A 23,462-nucleotide genomic window follows, 5' to 3' on the forward strand; every position below is an offset into this window, starting at 1 on the left:
GAATTGGGTTTGTATGTGTTGATATGCTGCCATTTCAGTTGTGCTGTAGTCTTTTTTTCTAAAACGGTGAAAATGGGCTATGACAGCTGCTGTCCTGACATAATGAGATTAGGAACCAAATTAATGAAAAAATGTATACACGTTTCCCACTCTAACAGTAGAAGTGTGCCAAGAAGAACACTTGTTGAGGAATACTTCAAATTGGCTTGATACAAATTGCTCCACTAGATAAACAGGATGCTTTTTCTATAAAACGAAAGAGAAATTTGTGTTATAAAAAAATGACTGTAATGAGTTGGATCCCTGTGGTGCAGTTTGCCTGATTTTGTAAGAACCCCTCTAAGCCCTGAGAGAAACAGAATAGATAGTTTTCCACAGAGTGACTGGAATTGCAGTTTCATTGAAATCAATARTAAAACTCTCATTGATTTCAGCAGCAATGGTATATCACTTAGTATGCTTAAGACTTAGAATGAGTATTTCACAGTATGGGCATAAGCAAGCTGAACAAATAAATTYAACAGCTCTTGTGGCTCTCTGAATTCTGAGAAAATTGGTGTTTTCTTTATGCTATCTGAGTGCTCTGATGGGAAATACATTTGAAGTAATGTTTATTTTTAATGTTTTTGTGAATATCTGAATAATTTGATTAGCAGGGAATACATTGTAGGTGATTCAGAAAGATCATGCTTTAATAGTAGATGAGTTTGCATCTGAGTAGACTGAAGTCTGAACTTGAACATTTGATATCTATATCATTGTTCCACAGTCTCATAAATTTTTTCTGTGTTTTTTTTTTTTTTTTTTTTTTTTTTTTTTTTTTTTTTTTTTTTTTTTTTTTTTTTTTTTTTTTTTTTTTTTTTTTTTTTTTTTTTTTTGTATCTATTTCTTGCTTCTTTGCTTTCTTCACTTTTTTCTTTCTTCCTCTTTTCCTGTATTTTATGGAGGGCATAACTTCAATTTTCACTTTCTCCTTAGATTGGGGAAGAATTATTGTTAAAACTTACAACATTTGTTTAAAATAGTCAGAAAGCTTCAGAGTGGAAGAAGAAAATCTAAAGCTTCTTTTGTGCTGTTCCATTAAGTGTACGTGTTTACAGGATGAAAAACTACTAGAGTTAGGAAATAGGCACGGAAGAGTGCATCTCATTGGAGAAAAAAAAATGTTGTTCTGATACAATTATGTCTTTTTCTTTTCTGAAAGACCAAATCTACTGACTAAGACATAAAAGGCCAAAAACAATTTTCTCTAAGACATTCTGCACCGTAATGGAATTAAATGATTATATTCAGTTTAAGGTTGGGTGGGACAGGGGAGGTGAATGTGRTTGTAGTGTAGTGTCAGGTAACTTTCTCTTTTAATTTCTTATGTATATTTTATTTTCTTGGTCTCACATTTACCATTTTTTCTATGTTAAACTAAGGTGTACCTTTCTCTAGTCTGCCYTCAGTGTATGTATATTTTTATCTTTTTTTTGCAGCTTTCATGATTTTTCCTCCATTATAGTCTCTATCTTCTCACTTAGTCTTTATTTATGGGTATAATAGCTGTAGTAGAATGTTCTGGCTTCAGAATAAACACAAAAGAATAAATGGCCTCTGGTTGAAAAGAATAAAGAACACTCTTTTTATTGCCATTTCTTTCCTTTTGTTCTCAGTAGTCTTATCTGTGTCAAAGTTATGAGTCTCTCTCCTGCTTACACTTCCTTATTCATACATTTCCTTACTATATCTCCTTTTTGTCCTAGAATACTTAGCATATATTTAATAGTGAGCAATAATTAAGAAAAATGCTTGCCCTTCAGGGCAGCAGTCAGGTGAGAAACTGGTAGCTGAAAACTGTATTGTTCCATCATAGTTCATTTAGTGACAGCACAAATGAGGTTTTGAATTTCTGAAGAATGAAAATGAATCTAATACTGGAATTCTGAATTAGTTTCCCAGATTGGAAACTGCTCCTAGAGAGAGTCCTGCCTTCCTTGAACATGGTGTGTACGTCACTCTTTTTCTTACTCCTTTTCATTTTTTTTCTTCTTGATACTAAAAATGTTGACTGATCAAATCCTGATGCTTCATTTTTAACACAGATCTTTCCTTAATAAACGTTTGATAAAATAGAATCCCACTGGACATGAGAGAGAGAAAAATATCTTCATTCTACACCTCATTCTTACCCCAGAGCTACGTGTTGCCAGCTTTTGTTGGTCTCTACTACTTTGTCTGATTTGTAGCTGCCTCCTTTGAGTCTTTCCCTCCAGGGCCTGCTTCCCACATTTTTCTGTACAGAAGCTAAAGATTAACTTGCTTTTGTGCCACAAAATGTTACATAATACTGATCTATTTTCCACTCCACTGAAATTTCAACAGCAGCAGAAATACTGTAACGTTTTGGTTGGTTTTGGTGTTTGGATGGCTCTGCTCTGTTTCTTGCTTGTTACAAGTTTGGAGAGTTAATTTTGCTACAGTGAAGACTGGATGCATGAATTGTTTAGAACAATGAAAGCTTTGATTATGGAGGCTTCCACAGTATCCAGCTACATTATCTAACTGCATACCATGGGTGACTGTAAATCTTTGAGCTGTGAATATAAGCAAGTCTTATTAAAGGTCATATTCTTTTTCTGTTGTGAAACTAATCCCGGGACGTACTGAATGGTTCAGTAATCTGTTGTATACATCAGAGATGTATTCTAGTCATTCAACAGTGAAACATGCATATACAAAATATATTGGCTCTTAAATTAAACTTTAACTAGAAAATCAGTATTTCTGTGTAGAAACAATGGGTTTGCATATTTTTTCCATTGTGTTGCAAAAATCATAAAAACAGGATCAACTAGAAAAAGGTGAGAGTTATAGCTATTGGAAATGTAATGTACTCACCTCAAAATGTTCTATTTATTTTATTTTTTTATGTGTAGGCAATGTATATATTGATGTGAGCAGAAGTTCCTTTTACTTACATACAAGAATATAGCTAATAATTTTACAATGTCAAAACATTGTATACTTTGTTAATACAGGAATGCCTAACAATCATATTGAACTGTCTGTATCTTTATATATGTTGGATTTGAGTGATGGTTGCTCCATTGATGGGCAATGATTTAGCTCTTTTTTTTTCTTTTTTTTTCAGTTATTTTGGCATATTAAGACCATTTTTGGAGATGTGTAGCTATTTAGAAAACTCAACTCTTTGTAATATTTTCTTACTAAAAGCAAAGTTATATAAAATGCTAAGGAAAAAAAAAACTTTTCTCTCTGATGATGCAGAGAAGGATAAGGAGAGCATTTGTGTATTGTTTTCAAGATTTTCCCTGGAGTAGTTATGAATCTGTGGATGTATTTGATTTGAAATCTCATCTCCTTCAGAAATTAGAAGCCTCATTTGTGCTGCCTCTCAGATTAAATGAACTGTGATGAGACAATGATGTTTTCTTCTACTGGCAGAAAATGTAATCAGCATAGGTAGTCTTATGCACTGATTTTTTAAAATCAGTTTCAGCAGAAGAAATAGTTCTTCAAAGGAACATGACACAAGGATTGAAATATTTAGATGCAAGGGTGATATATCTTTTAAAAATATCTGAGATAGATGGTGTTGTCAAGGAAAGCAAGCAAAAGAAGGGAGGGTTTAGGAAATGTAAATTTACCTAGACAAACTTAGTCTATGGGTAGTCTTTAAAAACATCTCGATTCAAAAWGTTCCAATGCCATTCTTGATTGATTTAATATTATCTTAATAGTATGTCATCCCATTTCTAAGAGTAATCAAGCATTTTCTGTTACCAGTCATGCATTAATAAATACAAACTTTCACAAGAATTAAGTACTATTCTTATTGACGTGTTAGGAAATATAATAGATAAAATGCAAACATGCATGCATAGATTTCCCTTACTGTATGTCAGAACTGTTTTCTTGCGGTTTTAGAAGGCTTCACTTCAGAGTCCCCACTAAGTTTCTCAAGATAAAGCAGCCTAAGGTTAGTGATTTTGATTTTGTGGTCAGGATAGCTACACAGGATAAAATAATTTCTTTTAGTCTTGTAAGAAAGCAAAGATGGAGATCGCCTAAGCTATTGCAGGTTTAGACTACTGCCAGTGTTCAAAAGTGTGAGGTTCAAAGGGACCAAGTATTAATTTCTGAGGCTATTTCTGAGCAAATACAATTTTACAGTTACACACACAAATAGTATAATTAGCATGATTTATTGTTATGGTACATCAGTGGTGAAAATAAACTGGTATTAAACAATATGCTATGTCTGCAACTCCGGCTTTTAAACTAGCACTTTTTTAGAAATAAATTAAGAAGTAATAAGTTTTACCTAGAGAACAATAAATACTGTACAAGGACTACTACATTTTCGTTTTGACCACTGGGAAGTTTAAATTCATAGACATTAAGGGTAGATACTGTGTCAAAGTAAATCCAAGATCTGTAGTGTCTTAAACCTCTGAAGAGCATTGCACAGCCTAATAATAGTAGTGTAGCTGTAATGACAGAGGGTCTCAGAGAAACATATATCCTGCCAATCAGTCTGTACTTTCAAAGGTGCTAGCATTGAAGGAGTCCCAGAGGGACAGGAGGAAATGCATTGAGTTAAAAGATGACACATGTACTTCCATTAGTGGGATAACTATGAAGCATACATTTTACTCATACAAAAAGATGAATTTATGTTAAAAATAGTCCTGATTCCATTGTATWCTGCCTTCCATCCCAATTGGTTTGAGCTCACAAATGTTGAACAAGATGTCTGTTACCATTTCTATAAAACAACTCTGATTCCATTTACATATAACTGTGGATGTAAATTTGATGTATAAAATGTTTGTTTTGTGTTACCAAAATAGAACTCTTTTAGCCATTCTTTACACAAACTGCAGCTGAAGACCTAACCTACCTAAAAAAATATTTTTTCTGTATTGGGGAGGTGTCTTGTTGTGGAATGTTGTTAGAATCTGGAGTAGCAAAGCAGGATTATGGAGTCAATGATACAGTAAAAGGGAATATCAATTCACAAAAATATTTGTATGCACTGTATAGTCCAACATTAAAGCCTGGATGGTTGCCAAGTGAGTACAGTAATTTGCTTAATTATGCAGTTAAAACTGTCTGCATCATGAAGGCAAGTTAATTAATTTGAAGATCTTATTGTTTCACATGATGAGAGGGGGATGAACTTCATGCRGTTATAGTTGCACTTGAGATTCTAGATAAAGTTGGCAGCTGATTTATCACCAACAAAAAGAAAACCTCACTGACTTGGCAAATCATCAAGCACTACAGTATTCATTATTGCAGCCACTAACAATTTTTTGGCATTAGATTATTGAAGGAGCATGATTCTGTATTGGTCAGGGCTCCCATAATAATAGCAACAGTAATTTATTTCGTATGCATGAAAGTACTTCTCAAAATGTGTAAAAATGCTTGATTTAATGTAGAGTTAGAACATGGAAGTGAGGGAGTTAGTCGTAGACGTTAATGACTATCCTGTCTTGCTGTCAATTATAGTATTGGTATTACCAAAGAATGGAATGAAAAATAGGCTTTAATTGGCTAGCTTCTTGTAAGAACTGCAAAATAAATTGGTCTGAAGGTGGGCATTAGCAGCATTGTAGATACGTTTAACAGAAAACAAATATAAAGGGTATGATAGTAGAAAGTATAGATGCTTACAGAAAGGTAGAAGAATATTGAAGCTGRTAGCAAAACACCAATTTAGAGATGTATTTTGTCCACTTTTACTTTATTCTAAAACAAATTATTCTTTGTTTATTCTCTTAGAGCAGTATTGTCAAGAGGTGATCTTAGCTGGAATTATGTAGATGACTTGATATCAGGGCCCTGCGGGCATCGGTGGGCCTTGTTGGCCCTGACAAGCCTCATCTAGGGCTTCTATCCCAGCCTGCCGATAGCCCAGGACGTCATTTCAGCCCAGCCTGAGTCTGTCAGTCTCTGACTATCAAAACTGCAGCAGTGCTAGGTTCAGGCTCTGCCATAGCCCCACATGGCCCTGCTGATCCAGACTCTGACCTGCAGGCTGATGCAGCCCRACCTTGGCCCAGCCCTGTCACCATGGACCTACCTGGCAATGACTGCATCTAATTCTGATCTTGACCTGTGGACTGRTCTCCTAGTTTCACCTTGGTCTTATTACTAAAAGCTTGCCTGGCAAGCTCAACTCTTGGYTGAACCTGACTGTGGTGTCTGAGTCTATCCTGCTTGCCTTGCTTGGGTCCTGTGGGACTGAGCCCGGGCGGGTGAGGCCCCTGCTGGCTCATGACCATCCATTCATTAGGGATCAGCTGGCCCTTGTTGCTCCCTGACACTTGATTTTGCTAGGAACAGAGAGTATCCTCCTTCTGGAAAGAATATCTTTCTGTAGTGTCTACATCCAGAAATGAAACATCCAGAAATACTTGTCAATCTTGAGCCCAATCTTAAGTCACTGTATGACTTATTTTCCACTCACTTCTTAAAAATCAGCTTATGTGAGTCAAGAGGTTAATCAAAATACAGTTTATAGTACAGAAGATGATTTGAAAATAATTTTATAGTTACTTACTCATTTTTCTATATTACAGATGGCTTGTCCTGCCTAATGATATGGTAGTGTGCTGCAGACAATGGTGAAGCTGATTGACAGTCCTGATGTAGGACTGAATTCCTTCCAGGTCATCGTGGGGGATAACACAAGYGTATCTTAGGGATAAAACATATCCCTTAATTAAAATCAGCATGTTTCATAATTTTTGCAATTTTTAGACAAAGAAACAGAAAATTATGATAAATTGCTCTCTCCATTTTGCTAAGACAAAAACCATTTTAAAACAGCATTTTATCCACAGGAACCAGCAGATGGACAGGTGTGCTGTGGAAAAGAAACACAGCTATAAAAGCATTCAAATAATCTTTTCATCTGTAGGCACACTTCAGGCTTGGGTCAAGGGCATTGCTTTACGTAATCTTGTAGTATGAGACCTGCACAGATGATTAATTTTAATATGTTGGAGTTATACCATGAAGGAAAATATTTGCTAAACAGTCATGGATGGGCATTGTACTAGGTATATAGAGTAGTCATTTTTCTCCAGGAATATTTAGCATGTGCTTAAAAAAGGACTGTTTTAACTAGCAGAAATTTATCAAATCAAAGAGAATAACTTTAAATTTATCTTACAGAAGAACGTCATGCAAGGTRGAAATAATGGGACAAAAAAGGAAGACAAAAGGAAACACTCAGTGTTAGCACTGATACATTTCAGCTGTTACTTTCTAAAAATAAACCTTGATATTTTGATGTCCTTGTAGACTTCTGTGTTGTTAACCTGCTAGCAAAAACAACAGATGCCTAGAAACAATTGTTTACCTAAGCGTCATGGGAAAGATAGGGGATGAAAAGAGAAATAATCTTGACTATTCTTAGTGGGCCCTGAAATGACTCCTATTCTCCAGTTGATTCTGAGAGAAGAAAAGTATATAAAGGGTTCATATATGAAACATTATCTATTTTATAGGTAGATTTTTTTTATGTATCTACTGGAACAGGAAGTMAAATACACATTCTGACTTTCTTTTTTATGAGTAGATAATAATATACTTGGAAATAAGTGGTGTAACAGTGTGTTAGAAAATAACCCAAAGACTCATTTCCTTAATCTTTTCCCAGGGTGAGCACTTGCTTTTTTCTTAACATAAAATCATAAAATTTGTTATTTATTAGAAGGGATGGATGAACAGTAGGAGTTAATTTTTTTTTTTTTTTGTACAAGCTTTCTGTTTGTACAAGCTACTAAGATTTAGTAGGTTTTCGTCCGTGATTACAGTCTGTACTGGCTACTGAAATAAAACCCGAATGTTGTACAAACATCTTTTTTTTTTCCCTCAGTATTTTCCTTCATTGCTTCTGTTTTTAATTTGAAATAGAAAAGAATAGGGTTTTGAAAGTAGTATTTTCATTTCTAGAAAGTGTTWTAGATAGCATCTGTATTAGCTGTATTTTCCTCCATCAAGAATATAGATTTTGACAAAAGGGTCACTTAAAAGATTTTTTTGAAATAAATTATTAAAAAATAAAACACTGTAAAGTATTTACATACTGGTATTTTAGGATTTGCTGATCCTTTGGGGACTCTTATTTTCATGGATAAATAATTGGAATGCTGATTTAACAACTCAGTGTGTTTTAGAAATACAAAAGTAACTGAAGAATCTTCTGGACATTTTTTTTCTTTTTTTTTCTGTTGTTAAAATCTAAAGGCAATTGAATTTTATGAATAATTTTAAAGTAAAAATTTTATTTCTTTAAATTAGAATGAAACTTAATTGAAAATTATGTTATATTATTTCATAGCATACACATTTGTGAAACTTTCTTAAAATGTTATATACCTGTTCCAACTATACTCATTGATCAAATCTCCAGTTGTTTTCTCAGGCATAATGCATTCATTCATTAAGAATTTCTGTACAATTTAAATTAATCCTGATCTGATTTCGTCTGTGTGCTTTCAGGCAGAAGTCATGAGAAGCTGGTCCAACTCTTAATTCACATGGGAATGTCTTCTTCCTTCAATAGTCTTATYGCACGTGAAAGAACTGACCTTATACATTAATTCTACTGACTTCTGTGAAGTATCAAACCACTATTTACTGAGCAAGGTCATACAAATGCTCAATTCGAGGTCAATGACAAGCTCATTTAGTTAACACTGGTATTTTAGTCAAGAGACAAATTTAAAACATAATGTTGAACTAAGACAAGTTTACTGACAATGAGCGAAATGTTTATGGCACAGAAAGATTTAGTCTCATGACTTCTTTCTGTTCAGTACTTTTGATCACKAGGCATTGCTGCCTTACTAGAATGAGGCAGTAGGAGTCCAAAGTGATGCACTAAATATGTTATCAATCCCTCTTCAACAGCGTAAAAAAGAAGTAATGAAGGCATCGCTGTCTTATGAGGTTGCAGAAAGCTCAAGGGTTGGATATCCAGTCAAGATATCTGGTGACATCTGAGATGCACTAGATTATCCAAATCATCCATACTGAGCTGGCAGATATGCCATATCATCCTACAGGATGCTTCTGCCTTGTGGAGTGATAACTTGGGGAATATAGAACAGCACTGATTGTGTATGTTGAGGCAGCTGAATCCCACACAAATTGTCTCTCTATTTCCAGTTTCTACATGGAACTCGAGAGTTTCAGTCCCACATTCTAGTGTGACTTAGATATGCAATTCTAAAAATACATGTGCACTTTCTGCATAAGCTAAAGATACCTATATATTGTGGTGTGTTTTTCTCTGAACACAGAATTAGACAAAGTGTAGCAGCATAAACAGTTTTTTTTCTGGTGGCATTCTTTACAGGAAAAAGACTCACATCCTATAAGTGTGAATTATATTTTTTGTTCCTTGATCATTGGAGTCATCATAGCAAATAAGACTGCGAGAGGTTATCTAGTCCATTCGTTGCATGAAAGGAGTATCATCAACTCTAATCATGTCATTCTTAAGAGATGGTTGCCAAAATTGCAAAAAGATTGCACAGCCTTTCTAAGCAATGTGTTCTAATGCTTCACTATCAGCCCTGTAAGAGATTTTCATGATTTCTAACCTAAATCCCCTTTTCTTTAAGCTCACTACTTTTAATTTTGTCTTCAGAGAACAGAAAGGATGAATATTCTTCCTCTTTATCGCTTTCTTTTGCATTCTTGAAAATTTATTGTATCTCTGCTAAATGACTCCRATTCTTTCAATCCTTCCTTGTAGATCAAACTGTGTAGAGCCCTGATCGTTTTCATTACTCACCTTTGGACTTTTTCTGCTTGCTTCTTATACTTCCTATATTGTAGTCCTCCGGACTGCAAAGAGGTCAGCAAGGGCTTTAAAAATACTAAGTGGAATATAAAATGTATTTTGAATGTTCTAAAGTCAGTGCTCTTTCTAATAAACCCCAGGATAGAATTTGCTTTTTATCACAACTGAATAACCTTTATTCCAACTAAGATTAGCTGTTAACCTTTCTTCAAAGATTGTGATCCAGTGTAACATTAAATCCTCTTCTGCAGTATGGATCACTATCCAGTCTGATCTTACWTTCTTGCTTACCAAACTATTACGGTTGCTTTTTTGTTGTTGTTGTTGTCTAACATGAAGCCACCATTACTACTAGTCTGCTGGTGACCACACTGGGAATATTTTTGGCCACCAACAGACTAACAGTAGTGACAGTTTCTTTTAGATACTTATTTATTTGTTTTAATGATGAAAGCTATAGGTTCAAAAAAAAAAATAAATAAAAAGGATTTTTAAGCCCTCTGAAACCTTTTTGGATTGTATCTAATGCAAAATTATTAGATACTATTACATTCATAATGTAATACTTAGCAATAGTTTTGTGCAGTTCTTTTTTCCAGAATCAAAATATCAAGATTACAAGTGTCATGATAATAAAACCTCTGTGACTTAGCATCAAAACAAGTAATATCATTAGAAACTTGCAAAACTAGTATGACAAGGTTTTTTTTGCAAAAATCAAATTGATGTTAATCATATATTCTTCTTTAATTTTTAGTCAATATTTTCAAATCATTTTGCCGTTTCATATCAATGAAAACTTAAAAATCAAAATGCTTTGCTTTAGGCTGCATTTTAAAAATCTACATTTTATATAGACTTAAAAAGTTAAAATGTCTATTTCTGAAAAGGTTATATTCTGATATTCTAGTAAGTGCTTCCTATATTCTTGTTTCTTTTAAAAATAAATTGTCAAAAGAAACTTAAATAAAAACAGTCTCTGTTTTAACAAAATAACATTTCCACTAAAAAAGACATTAATTGGAAAATGGTCTCTGAGTTCCATTTATTACTTGAATTCCTAGAATTGGTATACAGTTAGAAAATACATTCTCTCAGTGCTAACTGATGGCTTCATTATTTTTGTACTTAACATCTTCATTTTATGCTTAATACATGCTCACCTTTCATTATCCTTTTTAATTCTTCCATTTCACTGTTACTTTAATAGCCTTTATGTGCTTTTAACACCTTTTCCCCAAAATTGAAACCAAATGTATTGTCAGGAACCTCACACTGGGAATATGGCCCAAAGTTCCTCAGGCAACACTCCATTCTTTTTAAAAATGTATGTATCATCAATGATTTTTTCCCCATGTCAGGACTAAAATGCATTATGAATGGTTCACCTTTGGCTTTGCAGAATTCTTTTTCATTTTTAACTTGCTGGTACTGGGTGTCTTCACAATCTTCCTCAATTTTGAGCTGATTGGAATACCCTCTGATAAAGAAATACCAGGTCATTTACAAGCTTCCAGTCCTACTATTTTACTTCTGCTTCCTTTGGTTCCTTGATCATCAGTTGTTTTCTGAAATATGGGTTTCCAGCTACCGCCTAGTCTCCCTGAGGTTTGACAAGGATCAGAGGTWTGAGCTTCACCAGCAGATCCAGACACCTAAATCTAGATGTCAAAGTGTATGTTTACATGTAAACTGGGTGTCAGATGACCAAATATTCTGTCTATTCTAGAGTGATCTAAATCACTGTCTATATTCCACTAACAGTACTGACTAGGTTTCACTGAAGATAATAGAATTAGGATTTTAAGGATTTTTCCCAGTGAAATCTCTGAATCTGGAATTGAATTCTGCCCATTTGTCTTTTTAAAATACAAGTCTGTTTTTGTGACACAGCTGCTATCTTGTCTGTATAGATAACCCTACAGGTACAAAAAAAAGAAGAAAAAGGAGGAGAGGGAGCATAAGGAGCACAATAGCTGTTCTGTGGCCGGTCCTGTAAAGTGATGCCTWTGGAGAAAGGCACTTACCATTTCTCCTTCAAAGCAGACTATTTTCCCATCCTCTTTGCTCTGTCAAAGATGACAACCTGACAAATAGTTTTGAAAAATACAACTGGAAGATGTTGCCTATGTCACGGTCTCCAATCATCTATGCATTTTTTGTGTTGCACAAGCAAGTACTTTATAATATCTTTATAGTAAAGTTTTATCAGACACTAGTAGGTCGGAGGGGAATTCTATCAACAGTACATGAGAAGTACAAGGAGCAATCATGGATGATTACATGTCTGTCTGTCTAGTCTGGTATTCCAAATGTACTACAGATCAATACCAGAAATTCCTTAGGAAGAAATCAAATTCTCAGTTATCCAAACAAATATCTAACAATCTTTTTCGTTCTTATAATTCCCATTTCTGGTTTATATCATGAAAAGATCAAAATGGCTTTTTTATGACCTTGCTATTTTAATCGTGGCTTCTAGTTTTGACTGTTCTTTCTCATTGAAAGCGTTCCAGTGCTTTGTATTAAAATAAGATATAATCCCTATACATGGAAACCTAGAGAATAAACACARTTCTGTGCTTTCTTCTCAAAATTTTAAGCTTTTATATTCTATAATAAAGAATTTAAACAGTGGCAAGTGCTTATTTTAGTATTTCTAATAATTTTCACAAAATAACAAAATTATTAATAAGCAACAKTTTTTTTCCTATGCCAGTTACATTTATATTCAGTTATCATCAGAGCTATTTAAAAATATTAAGTAATGTGAAATTTTTGCTTCTTAAAATCAAAATATATTGGAAGTTCCTTTTTGTGAGATGAATCSCATCCTCTATTTCCTTCAAGGAAGAGTGTCTAAAAGGCCTTCCTAATAACTTTTACTGCAACTATAACCTAATTAATTTTTAAAAGCACATTTATTTCCATAGAAGTTTGTAGATGCTGTATTTTCTAAAATAGATAGAACATAGTTATTTGATCTTCTCTCCTCATACGGCGTGAAACCCTCATCCTGCTGAAGTTAAGGATAATAACTAACYTGACTTAGGGTTAAGATTTCACTTTAGGACTTCTTCCTTTGGAGCTTTTTTCAGGTGCTGTTTGAAAGCCCTTATTTTCTAAGTGTTATCCTTATATTCCACTTGTTTATATTCAGCCAAGAGTTATTCTACAAGAGCTGGTTCATCACATTTCATTTTGTTTTCAAACAAAAGCAGGCTACCRCTGTGTTTAATGATGGCTGAAGGCAGAACAGACTTTGCTAGTATAGAGTTTAATAACTTCTTTCCCAGTCTTGAAAGTCTACTGAAGGTATTAAATACCAAGGGTCAGAGTGAGATGGGAYAGTTACTGCTTTCTTTACAGTGGAAAGCACTACAATTGCTTAAATATGCAACTTCACTTGCTAAACTAATATGAATAGGAAATCAAGGAATTTTTCTTCCCACAAAGTGCTTCTCCAGTATGTTCAATTAAGTATTTTTTCCCCTTCACTTGTATKCCAGGAGAATAAGGAGTATATTCCTCTTCCAGTTCTTTCTGACCTGTGATATCTAAGCAGCTTCTAATACAAGATAGCTGTAGAAGATCAGCCTTGCATCTGTTTTTAAGTCTGTAACTTCCCCAGTAAGCTGTGGACAAAAAAAAAGTCATAATAAATAGAAACAAAGTGTTGTGTCATGCTTGAGAATAAACCCTCTTTTAACAGAGGAATCGGTTGGGCTGTGATGGTAGTCGAACACGCTGGCAAGACTTTGTGAAAGAATTGTAATGTATTGGTCTAGTCYAAGTGATCCATTTCCATTTGGCTTGAGTTGTCTCTCCTTGGGTTAGCACTCCTGGAAGGGCTGCTCCCCAGCAAGCCGCTGCGTCAGGACATTGCAGCCCTTTCCACATGTTAGGTCRGAGCACTTGATTTTCATCTSTCCGTGTGAAAGGCAAAGCAAGCGYGTGCAACACTTGTTCTGTTTTATATTCCACATGAGGAGTATGCTCTGCATCATTTCTGTGTGTAGGGCTGAGGACTATCATGAGCTTAGAAATTTCTTTTCTACCTTAATAAGGGGTGAGGAAGCAATTCCTTTTCCTCACTCCCATAAGCAACCTGCTCTTTCCCCCCAGCCTGTTGCTCCAAATTTGGTAATCCTCAGCAGATAGTCCACAGCAGAGTGCTGTCACTTAGAGGGCTAGTGTATGGTGTGTATGATCACACAGAGGAATAGCTAAAGTGATCCATCAAGAATAGGAATGACCATGAAATAAATAAAACTRATAAAATTAGTAACAATCCCTGAAAAGTAAGTAGAAAATATATCAAAATAGGCAGTTCAGATAGGCTGTTTTCCATACTAATGGATACCTTTTCTCAAAACAGAGAAATGTTACTTTTTTGGTCTTTTTAGGTATCTTACTTGTCATGGTTAGCTTTATCCAGCAGAACCTTAAATCATCTTTACTGTATACTAAATATGCTTTAAATCATTTCTAGGAAACAGCAAATGTATCATGTTGTCCTTTTCTGTCATGATAATAAGTAAGAACACAGTAAATAAATGTTTTTTTTTCTTTTTTTTTGAAATAGCATACCAAGTTCTAGTATGGCTAGTTTCATACAAAATGCTTAGCATTGTAATGTCAGCACCTCTTCCACACAAATGACTAAGAAAGAAGACTAGGCTGCATTATTTTTTATCTTTCATATGTCTTCCTGTCTGGTGATGGTCAACAAATATATTTATTGTATAAACAAATAAATAAATTAGGCTTCAWCTTTTCTTTGGGAAGCCCTGACTTCTTTTTCTTATTCCCATCTGGAAAGGATTCAGATTGGAAAATCTAGATTTCTTAAATCCTCAGAATGAGAGATGAGGTTTGGTTCTGCTGGTGTGGGACAGGCTTGGAGTGCTGCAAAGACTGGTGGAAACCAGTTACTATTTGCAGTGTGTAGTTGAAGCCGGACAGAGCAGAGGATTTAGAAGGGAAGAAGAACCTGAGGTATAATAATTCTGAACTGGGATCCTGGTGTTCTGTGGAAGAAAGGTGGGTGGTTCTGGTTGTTGGATGGGTGAGCTCCATGTCTGGGAAATACTGTTCCTAACAGCACTACTAAGATGTCATCAGGCAAATGGGATTCTTGAAAACATGTGACACAGGCCAACTGAAAAATGGGAGAAGACAAGGAAAGATTTATTTCAGAAGAATCAGTGGTTCAGACAACGTAAGAACAGTGAATATGAGCTGAGACTAATATGGATGAGAAACAAAACAAAKGCATTCAGGGATGATAGCCTACCAGTTAAGATTTCTGATGCCAATTATTATAAAAAAGGAACAAGAATGTAATATCAGGAAAAAGGAAGATAGGAACTGAAATTTTCTGTATTCATTATCTTCAAAGAAGCATATCCTCTATTAGTAACAGTCTGGAAACTTTCTCTGTGTAACCTTTACTACAACTGGCTCCCTTAATGAATAGCAACCTAACCCATTATGAACTTCTAAAAATATATATACCCATGATTTGGCATACAGCTATGTGGATAATAAAGGGAATAATAAATGGATCATCTATGCAAGGAATTTGCATGTTTGCTTTGTGCAGTATTTGGATTTCTCTAACATGGTATTTATTCTGGCAGCTTGTAAGGTGAAAAATACAGTATTGCATTGTCTATAATTTCCTACAAGAGAAATCTGAACATCTCTGTTGAAATGGTAACTATAATTTGCTAAGAAAAGCATCATTCAAATCTATTACTGTTATTTCATAAGGTATTTCATAAAACATAGGTAAAATCAAGAAGTTTAATGAAGTCATCGTACCCTGAGAAGCTTCAATATCAAACAGCAGAAGATATTTTATAACAGAGTTTGATAATGATTTTCTAGGCCATTGATTTGAGTAAGAAGGGCCTTACATTTCCCTTTTGTCTAACATAATAGATTTCAATATAAAATGGAAGCAAATAAAATATTCTGTAACCTGATTACTTTTTTCACTTTTTGAATCACATAGTGATTATGGTATGAAATAACAGTCTGACTATCCTCCCGTAGTTCATTAAGCACTATTGACACCATTTGCAATGTACTGCCTAATTCCCCTGCCTCCCCCCTTTTCCACAAGGAAAAGTTTATGGCAAGTGGCACCTTTTGCGCTGCTGTTGGTATTGCAGCTGTGGTACTTTTTAATGCACATGTGACTGAGTACTAATTTGAGAGAAAATAATGTCAGAAGAAAGTGCTTGTATTGCTAGCAAGTTTTGTAATARTTTTAGTTCCTGGGGAGAATTATTTTTCAGAGGCTTAAGTTGTGAACTTTGTAAACCACACATTTGAGCTTTACCTTCAAGTAGAAAGTGTTGTTGGGCCAAAGACAGCAAGCTGTTGACCTCAGTCTTTCTTCCAGAACTTTAGAAGAGTTTTAGGAGACATGCTAGATCCAAGCCCTAGAAAATCCTGAACATAAGACTGTGAAATAATTTGATGTAGACATTTTATAGACTTGATACAGACAACTTTTGTGAATGGTGCTTTCTARCACATGTGAATGTATAGGTGATTATCATCCTACCCTCAGGCAAGACTTTTTCATACCTCATCATGAAATCTGCAGCACCTAGGAAGTGTCTGTATCAAGTCTATAAAATGTCTACATCAAATTATTTATGTATATGTATAGGATAATAATCACCTATACATTCACAAGTGTTAKAAAGCACCATTCACAAAAGTTATTAGAAATCTAGGAAACTTAACAGCCTAATTAACTGACTGAATAACTAAGAATTGAACTGACCAATTGTAGATGCATATTTCCTCAGTCTAAAGAGAGATGTATTGTAAACTGTTTCAATTACCTTCCTATGCCTTCCAGAATTTGAATCTGAAAGAAATTTATAATTTTTCAACATTTAGCTGTGGCCAGCCATCCTTCAGACTATGTATAGTAAATTATCAATAAAGTTGTATGTCATCTGACTACTTATTGTACTTTCACTTGTGTTAATTTAGGCTTTGGATTACTCTTGATAGTTTGACTGAGAACAGAAGCAATTAAACCAAAATAATGTAGCCAAGATCACCCAAAGAAAATGACTGTTCTGAAATGACTTATTATGGTATTTCTAATTGCTCCTGAAATCTCTCCTCGCTGAGTTTATCTTAATTGTTTTACTCCAGAGGAGGTTCAGTGTTAAGGGTGAAATATGCTTCTACACTTGTGCACTGCCAAATAAAAGTGGGTAACATAAAAGTGTAAGAAAAGTGGTATTGTGGCAGACAACCCAATTTGGTTTTCAAATACATTTTCAAATGTATTTGAAAAGTTTTATCACTTTAGCAAACTATTGCTCAAATATTTTTTGACCTTTCTTACTGTAGCTTTTACTTAACTTGTCAGAGCTAATGCTGTTTTATATCTCACAGGTTGATCATAATTCTGTTTTTGAAAGATATCTTTTGGCAACTCTTTTGCTTAACCAGTGAAAAAAGGCTAATACAGTTATCTTTTAAAGAACGTATTGATATTTTAATATTCAYTTACTCTCAGCTTCTAGATGAGTGTTTGAGCAATCTCTAAGCCATCTAAATGTTCACCCTCTTAAAAATCTTTTTAAAATCTAAATTTTTATACTTCATCCTTTCTAAATTAAATATAAATATAGTGCGTATTTTTTACTTTTTCTTTTTTAAATGATAYTGAATTTGAGTGTAGTATGAGCTTCAAGATTAGCATTCTGTACCAGATCTTATGCAACACTCAAGACTAATCCTTCTTCTTGTGGATTTCCTCCCTATCACTCGAAGAAGGAGTCATYTATAATAGATATAAATGTCATGTCATGAATAGATGTAACGTTTATCCAGCCTACATCCATTCAACTAAATCTATAATTAATATTGTCTCTTATTTGATAGCATATGTCACCATCTTGGACATGGAGGCAACGCTATGACCCTAAACATTTTCCTTTATCTATAAAGTTATGAGTTGCAGTACATTTAGATTTTGTGTTCCTTTTTGATAGAGTTAACTTACAGTAAACCTGATTTAATGTATAATTCCTTCAGTCCAGTGGTCTAACCTGTTTGTTGTCTCTCTATAATTTTTATTGTGCCATACGGTTGATTATCACCCTTTGGCAAATTTGTGAGATGCCTAATAAAAGTGAATTAAAACTACTGATATGTAAAATCTTAAAAAGTTTAAGTGATAAATAAATTCATAGCATATACAGACTTTGGTGTGAATACACTGATTTTTTAAACCTTTGAAACTAGATTTGATCATTGTATCCAGTACTGTCTTCTGTCTATAAAGTTTTAAGCAAAAAATAGTTTAGACAAGGTAAATTTATCAGACATAATAATTTCTATAGCTGGTTAAACTGGCTCCATTTGACACATCTAATGACATTATTATGTAAAACTCAAGCTAGTCTCCCAAACAGAAAATCACTGAGAAAACTGTAGGAGCTGACACCAATATTAAAATAATTCTTCAGAGGGCCATATATTAAGCAGTACTTTTCTCCTGTGTTTTACAAGGCTCTCTACTATAGCTGTCATATACAACAATAATATTTAGCATTTATATAACTTTACATATCTTCAGAATGTTACACAAACAGTACTAATCTTCAGTAATTCCTTTGAGCTAACTATATGCATTATTAAGAAGTTTTTAATTATAGGATTACAAGATATTCTAATCATGTAATATAGTATCTGGCAATTGTTTGGACTCATTTCTTGTGCACTTGGAGGTTGTTTTCAGATTTTGTTTTTTAACATTTTTAACTATTGGATGACAAAATGGTTTCTTTCAAAACCAAAGGAAAAATATTCAACATGCTTCTCCAAAAATTAGGAAAACATTTCATCAAAAATAAACTGTTTTTACTAAATCTGTCCAGAGAAAAAGCTATCTCATCAGGTCAGATGGAGAGAAACATTTTTATATATACTTTTACACACAAACACATCTTGTATATATGTATATATTTGCGTGTATATGTGTGTGTGTATACACACACACACACACACACACACATATGTGTACATATACATATATATATGTGTGTGTGTGTGTCTGAAATACTCACTGAAATCTGGGCTATCATAAATGTTCATTGAAATCTCTGCTATCATTAGTATATTTTTTGCTAGTTTCTGGAACTGTGTTTGTTTAACATATTTATTACATTAAACATATTTATTATGTTTAACATATTTATTATAAGAAACATTTATTATGCACAATTATGAGCAGTAGAAGCAAGTAAGAACTGAGTAGTTACAGGATAATATTTTGAATAATTAGAAGTAGAAAACAGTTTTAAAATATTAGTCATTTCCCTTTGCCTCACCTTTCCTCCACTGACAGTAATCAGTTCCTGCTGGAAATTTAGCAATTGCTCATCTGTAAAGCTTTTTGTACCATACTTGATTTGCAAAATTGAAGTTGCAATAAAGAGCTAAATATTGGCTAAATGATGATCAGGGAGATAAACTCCTCCATATCTTACTATCCCTTTGAAGGAAAGAAGCTTACAGCATCTTTCCTAAGGTTCTAACTGTGTAAGCTGATCTGGATGACTGCACAGGCACTTATGTAAAGAGATTTTTGCCCGCTAGAGTTACAAGGACTAGCTTTGAAGGTTTTCAAAATGAAAGTTTAAACATCACTATAGTGAAATTATAAGCTATGTTTAATCAGTCAAATAATACCTATCATAGTTTGTAAAAACTTTGTGTATGTGTATGGATATGGATATGGATTTACAGTGTAAGCATATTGAGAGTAATCAGCAGTCACTGCTTTTTCCACCCACCCATACTGTTTATTTAAGTGAGGGCCAAGTCTTGGGATGGCTGAGTCCCTTTCCTAAAAAACTGCAGCTCTCCTGCAGACTGAGAGTTAAGCCAAGCAGCTGATATTATCACTCAGGTTAAGTAGAGTAGCACATACTTAAATATATGTATATATGTATATATATATATATATATAGAGAGAGAGAGAGAGAGAGAGAGAATAGTACAGAGAAGATCAGCTTGGTAGCTACTCAAAGATTGCATGCAAATTCGCTGAGAATGGCTGACCCTACTTACCTGGAAGAATGCTGGAAAAGGTTGTTTGGATAGAAATGACAGAAGTGGTGATTTTGGAACAGAGATGGAGAATATTAAATTGATGAGAAGAGGACATAACTAGGTCTCCAATGTTTGGGAAAGAAGTTTTCCAAAGGCATGGGAGGTGGCTAGAGTTTAACATCTGCAAAGACCTAAGAGGTTCCTCATGGAAGACTTATCCAGGTAGGCCTGGATAGCTTTGTTTTCAAATATCTTCTTGGCCCATTTTAACCAGGAGAGCTGTGCTTTCTCCATTTGAAAGGTAAACTTGTATTCTAATGAAATCTGGGCATTAGAGTTTCATATTGCTTTTGCTGTGCTTGCTTTCTGAAAAAGTTGCAGGCATTTCAGCCTATCTATGTGATCTATGCATATAAAAAAATCTTCAGGGTGGAAGTTACAGCTTTGTGTGATAACGTTTATTAATCTTCTCTACCAATAACAGCAAATTGAAACATTAGGCATTTCACTGTGTGTGAGAGACATCATCTCTTTCCCTGAGTCCAGTAATGGAGTTTCTTGATTGCCTTAATGGTCCAAGGTGCAGTGCGTTGTCAGTGAGGAGAGAACTCTGTCAGGTAAATTAGATGAGGAAAAAAAAATCAGCAGTTTCATCCACATGAAGTTATTTTAATAATGATGCATTCACTGTGAGAAACCAGACTGACTGAGAAATCAGTAAGATAGATAGATTTTGTTTCTTGTCCATTAAGTCAAAGCTTTTGTGTGTTAGGCCATTAAACTATTCCTACCTTTCACTCTGTTATAGATTTTGTATACATTATGGTCATTCACCCATTACATGGGTTAAGTTATCACGCCAGCTATAKGCATCAACAAATACACTTTTATCATATGCTTGCTTCTGTGCATGTATATAAATACTACAGAATTTTGAAATGTTGTTTTGAAATCTATATGTAGAATAAATTTGGAACCTTCTGTCAAAGACACTGTCATCTTTGCTGCAATGTGTGAATATTGTTCAGGATCTGTATAGAATATTTCATTCTTGCTGTGCTTATCATTAAAAAATTGCTTCCTGCAAGATGGCAGACATCATCAGGTGGCCTCCGTGATACTTCTTCTTGTAGTGGAATAAAAGAAAGTGCCTTGAATTCCTTAAGTATCTTTTCAAGCATTAAAAAATATGTCAGTGCCTGTGTTCTAGTACAAAATATAAATTAAATGATCCACAAATCCTTGGAAAATGATTGCTGTCGTGCTTTGCAGTTGACATGCACTTACTGTAAATTATGCTTCATTAATAAATGTTAAAAAGTGTATGTTAAAAGCTTCTTTAAAGCTTTTAAAGGGTAACATGTCAGTTGCTAATGCAATTGCTATAATTTTTCTAAATATTTAGAGAGGACAAAAAAAAAAAAAGCTGTTTACAAACAAATTACCATTGGAAATGAGAACAACAAAGTGATCACAAATGCATTCCAAGGGATTTGATTTTTGAAAAAAAAAATACAAACATTTAATTTGGGAAGTTAAACTCTGCTGTACATATATTTTTGTGTTTAATTGAACTATTGGTTCCAGTATAGAGAAACCCTGCTGAATCACATATGTATTTCACTAGGATTATTGTAAAGTTAGTAATGACATTAAGTTTAGTGAATAACTGCCAAAGCCCTGTTTAACGTCATTTGATACAAGTTAAAAACATAGGATTTACTTGTTTCACTTGTTCCAAAGCCATAATGCTATTATGTAACAAATATGCCTTCCCAAAAATGGGAAACCAAAAAGTTTTATTAGTTTATTATTTTATATTTATTAGCTTAAGGTACAAAAATATACTCTCAAAAATGTAGTTGAAATAAAATCTTCCTATCTGCGTAGATAATGCTTGCTTCCTAGGCTTATATTTAGACGGTTAAATGACCCTGCTTCTTAGTGAAGATCAACATTCTGTTCCTGCAGAAAGTCTAATGCAGCAGTTTTCAACTACAACTATGGAAGTTATTTGTAAAGTGTCATGTTTATTGCCCCTATGAGAAAACTGAGTCATAACACATTAAAGTGGCTTGTCTTTGACGATAAAGTAGATTTACAGTGAAGCTAGAAATACAATCGAAAGCCTCCTGTTTCTGGAACTGGAACAGTTCCAGTGAACTATTCATTGGACCACAATCTTATACCCTTTATCTTTACCCATTGCAAATTATTTAGGTGCATTAGGAGTTTATTGTACTGTACACCTCATATTACTGCCAGAAGCTCTATGATGGTGGAATTCAGAGGCACTTCTCAATGTCCGTATATGTTGTCTGGTATGATAGTACTAGAGAAATTTATTTATTTATTTATTTATTTTTAAATTCACACACACACACACACACACACAAAGTATGCTTGCATTATTGGAGGTGAATGCTTAAACTGTAACTATTAACCTTGGCTACTGATGAACGTTCAGACCTTCCAGAAGCCAGATGAAAGATTATAAGTTCTGACTTGCCTCTCAGGCTTATGACACAAATATTATGTACAAAAAATAAAGCTCTGTCATATTCACTTACACAGGGAAGAGGGAGAGGAAAAATAAAAAAAAAAAAAAGGAAAAAGTTGAAGGAGGGTAGGGTAAGGTTGTTCATAATACTAGAAAGTCTAAGCCTTTGCTCATTGTAAAATTTTGGCTTATTTTAATACTTGACTTCTCCAGAAAACTTCCAGAAAATGGCAATTCTTTAGAGAATGCATAATAAACCTGAAATAAAAAAAAAAAAAAAAAAAGGCGAGTCCTGTAATCATACACCTTTTCTTGCTGCAACATTCTATTGTCGTGGCTGAATATCGTTTTACCAAACTGCAGGCTGTCTATCAATCTTTTGAGGAGAAGGAGAACAGAAAGACATATGGGATTTTTAGCTGAGACTGATCCACATATTTCRTATTTTTTATATATTCCCAACCAAAATACTTCTGTATATGATACAAGGTATTAAAATTTGAAAGCCATCCTGAACAAAACGTTGGAATCAGTGTTTCCTGTAATAATTGGAAGCCTGTTTGTTTAAAATACCCTARTGTGGCTAAGAAAACAGACCACATCCAGGTTGCTGAGCTCAAATTCTGAGCTGTCCCCAATATCTGAACAGTAATTTCATMATGAGTAAAAGCATAAGTAGTGGCGAGGTTTCTCAGTATTACTAAGCTTCTTGGAATAACCAAATACCTGTGTGCACACTTGTATGTGTGTGTACATCTGCAAACGCATATGTACTTCAAGTATTACAGAGAATAGTAGAAAACTGTTCAAGGATCCAAATTACAAATTAGTCATGGTAATTCTTTTTCTTAGGATTCTACTRTAACAGTTCATTTCTTCTCTCCTTCACTTTTTCTTGCCTTCAGTTTAGCCTATTAAATCTCATTAAAAATTAAATTTTGGCTGGACTATATATTTTACCTGTGTTTGAATGCTGGGAGTATGGATACTGACCAAGCAGAGGTCTGAGCTGGGAGATAACAGGCAAAT

Source organism: Rhea americana, unplaced genomic scaffold (genome assembly GCF_003343005.1).
Source record: "Rhea americana isolate MKP2758 unplaced genomic scaffold, rheAme1 scaffold_316, whole genome shotgun sequence".
Lineage (NCBI taxonomy): Eukaryota > Metazoa > Chordata > Aves > Rheiformes > Rheidae > Rhea > Rhea americana.